Source organism: Pithys albifrons, chromosome 20 (genome assembly GCF_047495875.1).
Source record: "Pithys albifrons albifrons isolate INPA30051 chromosome 20, PitAlb_v1, whole genome shotgun sequence".
NCBI lineage: Eukaryota > Metazoa > Chordata > Aves > Passeriformes > Thamnophilidae > Pithys > Pithys albifrons.
The window spans coordinates 9,758,246-9,765,124 of NC_092477.1; positions in this window are offsets into that span (position 1 = coordinate 9,758,246).

Consider the following 6,879-nt stretch of genomic DNA (forward strand, 5'->3'; position numbering starts at 1 on the left):
CTCGCTGCAGGCAGCATCCCTCTGCGGGATGCTGCCCACACATCTCCAGCCACCCTCCTGCCTGGGTAAGCTATAAACTTACCACAAGATTCTGCAAAACTGAATCTTGACCAATAAATATTGAAAAACTCTGGTGTCCCTATTTACTGTGAAAATTAATCCCTCCAAGTCAGCACATAAATACCCTGCTGCTCCCCAGGTGTCCAGCCCTGAGCTGAAAGTGGAGCTGAGCTCCAGCACGCCCTGAAGTACCCTGCTCTTTTTCTGGGCCATTTCCTCAGGATCCTTATAGGCCCCTTCCAGCTCAGAATATTATGTGATTCTGACTCAACATGTGATTCTGTATCTGTTATTCCATGTTATTTATACATGACCTGCTTGGACCAAGGGAGGTGATCAGGGACATTGTGTGGGACACAGCAGAGCTTGTCTCTGGGAGGGTTTTGAGCAGGGTTGGGGCTAACAGGTTGCACCAACCACTCTGGAGTCCTGGCTATGAAGACTGGATCCACTCTGCTTTTGTTGGTGTCAGAGAGGTGAAAACACCTCTCAAAACCTGCTGGTGAGGACAGATGCCCCCACCTGGGGACAAAGCAGCCCCCCACACCCTTGTGGGACCATTTGTGAGGACATGGCAGTTGTGCAACAAGCCACCATATGCAAGGACATGCAAAGATGGTGCTAGTGAAGAAGGTAAATGGTGTCAGGTGAAAAATACCATCAATCAGTTGTTAAATACATCCCCCTCACCCCCATCATTTGCCCACAATCCAGCTGGCACCCACTGCAAAGGAAACCCCGTTGGCTGCTGGATACAGCAAGTGCCAGCCATGGCAAGCACTCCTCAAGCAGGAAAGTGTTGAAGCTCTCAGGATCAAGAAAACATTCCACAGGTTGTTGGGTTTTTATTCTTTTTTCTCTCCCAGCTGCACACCCTGCCTGGGCTGGTGGTTGGTTTGCAGCCAGCACTGTAGGCATGGGGGAAAAAATACACACCAGGTTGCACACATGTTCCAGCTATTATTGAAAAAAAGACCCCAAAATAAATGGCAAGGCAAGGGACAGGCAGGTGGTGAGCTCCTGGTGGGAGCTGCTGCTGCTTAAAAGGTCTTTGTTCAGGCTGCAAACACCACAGCACTAGACATGGGTTGTGCAGACCTTCCTGGGAAGGAACTCAAAAAACAAATGGCCGGGACTTTGTTCCTTCTTTCCTAAACAGGTAGGAAATGGAGAAAGAGCAAATTTTAGCTCCTACATTTAAGTACTGCTGGAAAGGGAATTTTAAATCTACATTCCACAGGGCTAATTTTGTGTGGACCAGAGTGCACGCAGGAACGGTGATATATATGGCTGCAAACTGGTTCCCAGATGCCAAACCCAGGTTCTGGTATGCTGTCCTGGATCCTTCCAGGGTAACATTAACCATGGCTTTCTGTAAGCACTTCTACCCTTTCAACTCAGACGTTGCAGTGAAGGAGAGAGACACAGAGAGTTTTGTTTTATTTTTAATATGAGGATGATCGTTTTAAAGCAGTGTATGTTGGAACAGAGGATGAGGGGTGTGTGCCAGCTGAGAGGATTGAGAGTATATTCCCCTTGGGATAAGTATAGGATGATCTTTCATCTGTGTGTGGTGTAGATTGTATCAGAATTAAAAGCTGCTCTGTTGCTTGTCACCAGTCACTGACAGGTTTGGAATAATGGTGATAATGACCCTGAAGTGAAGAGTGAAGTTGCAGCTTCTGTGTGTCAGAGTGAGCAGGTACTCACTGATGGCTGTGCCAACTCAGTGCCTACTGCAAAGTGTTATTTACCACTTCCACTACTCCAGAGCCTAATTTTTCGTCACCACAACACTTAGATTTGTGCACTCTGGGCTTAGGGATGATGAAGAAAAACTGGCTGATGTTCCGGTTTCAGCAGGGTGATGTGCCAGAGCTGTGGCTCCAGAGCAGCATGGTCAGCCCAGAGAAGCTCTGGGCAATCTGAACAGCCTGGCACCATCTAGCCAACAAGGATTTCTTGTCTCCTTGCTGTTTTGTCTTGGGAATCTGATTAAGAAACTTCCTGGCATGAAAACACCTGGTGCAAGTGCAGAGCAGCCCATGGGCATGAGCCCTTCCCTGCCCAGCTGGGGAAGAGGTGGCTGTAGCATCTGGATGAAACACCTCTCACCACCCACCACAGCCTCTGCTCAGGGCTGTTGGTGAGATGCTGGTGTGGGCAGCACTTTCTGGACAGATGGAATCCAGACACTGGGGCTGTGGCACCAGCAAAAGGAGCCCCATAAAGGCAGAGCCACCAGCTGTGCCGGAGCCCTCACAGGGCTGGTGCTGCAGCCCCTGCTCTGATCAACCACAGTTCTCACCCACTCCTGGTCCCAGCCCTGCCAAAGCACCTGCATCATTCTTATTTTATTAGTGGAATAAATTGCCACTTAAAATATCCATTCTCCATAAGGCCTGGCCCCATTTCAGGCAGGTTTAGCTGAATACTTGCTCTTAAAAAAAAATCCCCCTTCCCGTCTCCCTGTTGAATAACCCTATTATGCATATTCCTCACAGGTATCCCTGCAGCTGTTTTCCTTAGGGTTTTTTTCCCCTTCTCCTCTTTCTTTACCCTTGCCCCATGACAAGCACATCACCATTAATGATAAGGACATCTCATTTCTTGTCACCAGTTTTCCATTGCTCGTACCTTTAGGTTGTCCTTGGGTGGCCTCCCCACAGCCAAATTCACAGAGGCAGTGCAGGGGTTTATTGCTCATTTCATGGAGTTTAATGGGTTGTTTTTTTACAGTCATAAGTCCTGGAGCCCAGTAACAATGTTGAGGGTCTCAGCTCTCACCCAGTTGGTCAAAAAAATGTCATTTTTTTGAAGAAAAAAGCTTGAAACTGTGATGCTTCAAGGCTCAAAATCCAAAAAGGGAATGAAACCAGTCTTAGGGTTTTGGGGAGTCTGACTCATGATTTTTGAATGCCTGTGGTTGGCAATGCTGCATAGCTGATGGCCTTCAGCACAAAACTGCTCGACTTCCATGAGAGACTCATTCCAGTCAAAGAAAAGCCTTTGTAATTTTTTTTCTTAAATCTTTGCATAGCTAAAAATTTGAACCAAGTGTGACTCGTCTGGAAGCTCCTCCAGGTTCTTGCAGGAATGTGTAATCTTTGGAGACAGGTAAAATGAAGCCTGCACAGAAAAGGGAAGGCTTTTAATGCCATTGAAACTCTACAGCCATGACCATACCTGGGGTCACCACAGTCACTTGTGGCTTTCAAATTGCCCAGAGATATTTTTTGATAGGAATCTGATGGCAAGAGCAGCTTGGTGGCTTTGGCTTCTTCAGTTAGACTCAATATTTTGCAAATCTCCATGGGTGAAACCCTCACACTAACATGATATAAATCATCTCCATCCACATTGCATAGAGGCACGCAGAGAACTTTCTTGCTCAACATTGCGCTGTAGGTCACTCAGCAAGGGGCCAGGACTGTCTCTAAAGGACAGATCTTTCAGTCTCCTCTTGCTTCTTTTAGTTAGCCAGTGGCAGGCCACAGCCACAGCTCTGGAGAAGAAGGTAGGGCTGGCTGCCAGGGGCTTTCTGGGGGGCTTTGTCACATTTTGATCCCCCTGGCAATGTTCTGGCTGTGCAGGGACCTCACCCACTCTGTGAACGGCTCAAATCTGCCCATGTCACACCAGTCTGGCCTGGAAATATCTGGTGTAGCTGTGCAGAAGTGTCAAGAAAATGGGGCACTTCTGCAGTCAGTCTTAAAAAGGAAGAAAACCAATTAGTCATCTCATCCTTGAGTGAAGAGGAAGCTGCTGGTGGGATCCTGGGCCATCAGACTCCAGACCACATTCCTGCTCCTCCTCCAACCTGGCTCTCCTGGACCTGAGCAGGCATTTAGGTGGAGGTGGTTGTGTCAGAGCCATCCTGTCTGCCATGCCAGCACAAGGGCTGAGCCAGGAAAGAGCTAAATTTGCTGTGAAAGTGGTGCTGGAACTTCCCAGCCCATGGCCAGGCCATGGTTTGGGCTCAACCAGAGCAGGTCCTGTAGTACATCATTCCCGGAGGTCCTGCTCTAGAGCTATGCTTGAGGCTCAGTGGAGCTGGGTGTCAGCTCTGGTGGGCCTGAGGGCTGGTGTTTGGGTCAGGATGAAAAAGTGTCCTGCCATGGGAAGCACAGCAAGGCAGTCCACATCTTGTGCCTGGATTGGATCTTACCAATGCTCTCTGCTCCAGGTCAAGCATGGAGGTCCCTATACTACACCAAACTGCTGCCCCAGCAAAGGGATTTCCCCAGCTCTCCCTTGGTGACAGAGGACCTGATCCTGCAGAACACAGTGTCTCCACTTGGCTGAGCACCCCCAGCTCCTGCCAGCATCACCAGTGCCCAGACCAGCACTCTGTTGAGTTCATTTCAGCCAAGGAAACTCCTTTCCCCTGCAGGCACTTCTCCAGCCAAACCATCAGCCAGTCGCCGGCGACTCTCCCCCGACTGGAGATTATTTTGGAGTGTCTGTTGCTCCATTTTTTTGCACTCTGAATTATGCACAGCACTGGTTGGGGATGGAAAGCCTGGCAGCTGCCTGCAGCGTGGCTGCTCTGTGTCCCTCAGGGTGGCTGTTGGGGCAAGAGCCCACCATTCCCATGCCACTGTGGGGTCAGGCGATGTGCCGGTGGCTCCAAGCCTCCTTGTGCTGTGCCAGGAGGTGAATGTGCAGCACCGGGATCGCTGGGCTGCCTTGCTGGAGTGCAGGATGGAGGGAGCAGGGCTGGATCAGGGACCCTCATCTGAATTCTAAATTTTGCTGGGAAAGTCCAATACAAGCCCTCAGCGACTGTCCCGGGTGGGAAAGCCTCTCTCTGTCCATGCAGGTGCATCTTGTCTCAATTTACTCCAAGCCCAAAAGCAGTAAATAACATCTGCAAACCATTTCTAACGCTTCTGCCAAAAACTGGGAGATAAAACCTGCTGTCGTCTGGGCCGGGCCGTCAGTGATTAATGCCGTACCTGCCAGGGTTTTGGGGGGCAGTACTGGCCCCAGGGGCTTTAGGGTGGCAGGAGTTGAAGTTGTGGGGTTTGACTGATGTGAAACTCATGTTTTGGATCTGCTTTCTGATGCATTTTGTTTTCGGGGCTGTTTCTGCTCCCATCGAGGTGATGGCATCGCTCCTGCTGATCTCACGAGGACGGGCCGGGGCTGTGTAAGCTGCGCTGCCGCAGCCAGGGATAACACTGTGTGATTTATGGGAGCAATCAGTTGCTACTAGGAGCTGGTTAGGAATTTTCCGATGAAATGGGGATTGCGTCAGAAACCGCTGAGTCATCTCAACTGTTTCATAAAAAAAAAAGCATATTAAAAAAAAATCCTTTGGCTTTGATGAACTTTTGGTGAAGCACAGACTGAATGTGTCTTACCTACTGACAGCTATCCCAGTCCTTGCCTTGGGATCAGGCTTGCCACTCTCCTGCATTCCCCACCCTGGTGCTCCCCAGCCTGGGGCATCCCTGCAGCAGAAAGGGGTCACCCAGGGATGGGGTCTCCTGTGGTCCCACCTCCTGCCAAACCCCAGGACTGGGGGATGCCGGGGCTTACATGGACCCAGGCTCTGGAGTTTTCAATGGGAAATAATTTGATGCTTTTAAAACCTCTCGTGTTCAGACTTTTCCCTCCTGGTTGTTCCAAAACGGAAAGGGTTTTCTCCTGCTTGTCTCGGGCTGGGATATTTTGAAATGCAGAAGTTGGGTGAACTCAAGTGCTAAATTTTCCCAGTGTCCTGGTCACAGCCAACCGATGGAAAATTGAAAGTTGCAAATCAACCTGGCTGGGTAAATTAGAACAGGCTGGCAGACATTTAGCCAAACAGAAAAGGAGACTTCATTTCCCATGTAAATTTTTTGGGATGGATTCTCTGTCACACAGACATCCCTGGGAGGACTGAGTCCAAATTAAGAACACCATGGAGCTGTGGTGATTCCTGCAGGATGCTGGGAGCTGTGTGGGGATCTGTGCCTCATGCTGAATGGGGAGTCACCTCAAAACCCTGCAGATAGGCACTCCTGGCCTATGGCAAATGGGGACAGGGCTGAACCTTGCCACCAAAGTCCAAGGGCTATCAGTGGGATAGCCTCCAGTGATGGCCTTGGGTGCAGACCAGTGTTGGGCTGCAGTGCTGCACTGGGAGCACCGGTTTAGAGGGGAAGGAGGGAAGGCTTGAACTGAAGCATCTCTGGTGGGATGAAGGGATCATTCAGGTGGGCTGCTCAGAGCTGGTGGGATGACACCACTGCCTGTGCAGGGGGGACATGCTGAAGAATGAATAGGAATGTGTGTCACCACATGGGTGAGGTATCTCATCACGTTTTACATGCATGGAATGCACAAAACAGACCAGATACCTTCCAGAACAGACCAGGTTACCTTCTTTACCCACAGGCTTTTCTCTCTCTCATACATAGACAGAGACACACAGAGATCAGACACAACCCGGGCACGGCTGTCACTGAGCCAGGGGGCTTGTTCTCATCCAAAATGGCTCTTCATATGCCCCAAGCCAATTTTCTGATCCCATTTTCTGCATGGCAGAAAACTGTTTCAAAGCAGCACGACTGACACCAAGCCTTGGCAAACAACACCGAACACACAGAATCTTGAAGATTCGGTTTATTTTCCATCAGAAAGTGAAATGAAAAGCCTGGCAGACTGTATCCAGCCACCCCCTACTCTCTCCTCCCAGAAACAGGATGTGGCCACAGGGTGCCCACCAAGGTTCCGAGAGTGTTTTGGCCGGCGGTGCGGGGGTGGGGGCAGCAGGTAGCGCTCCCCCACCCCAGGACTGGAGAGCAGCATCCTCCCGGGAGATGCCCGGGA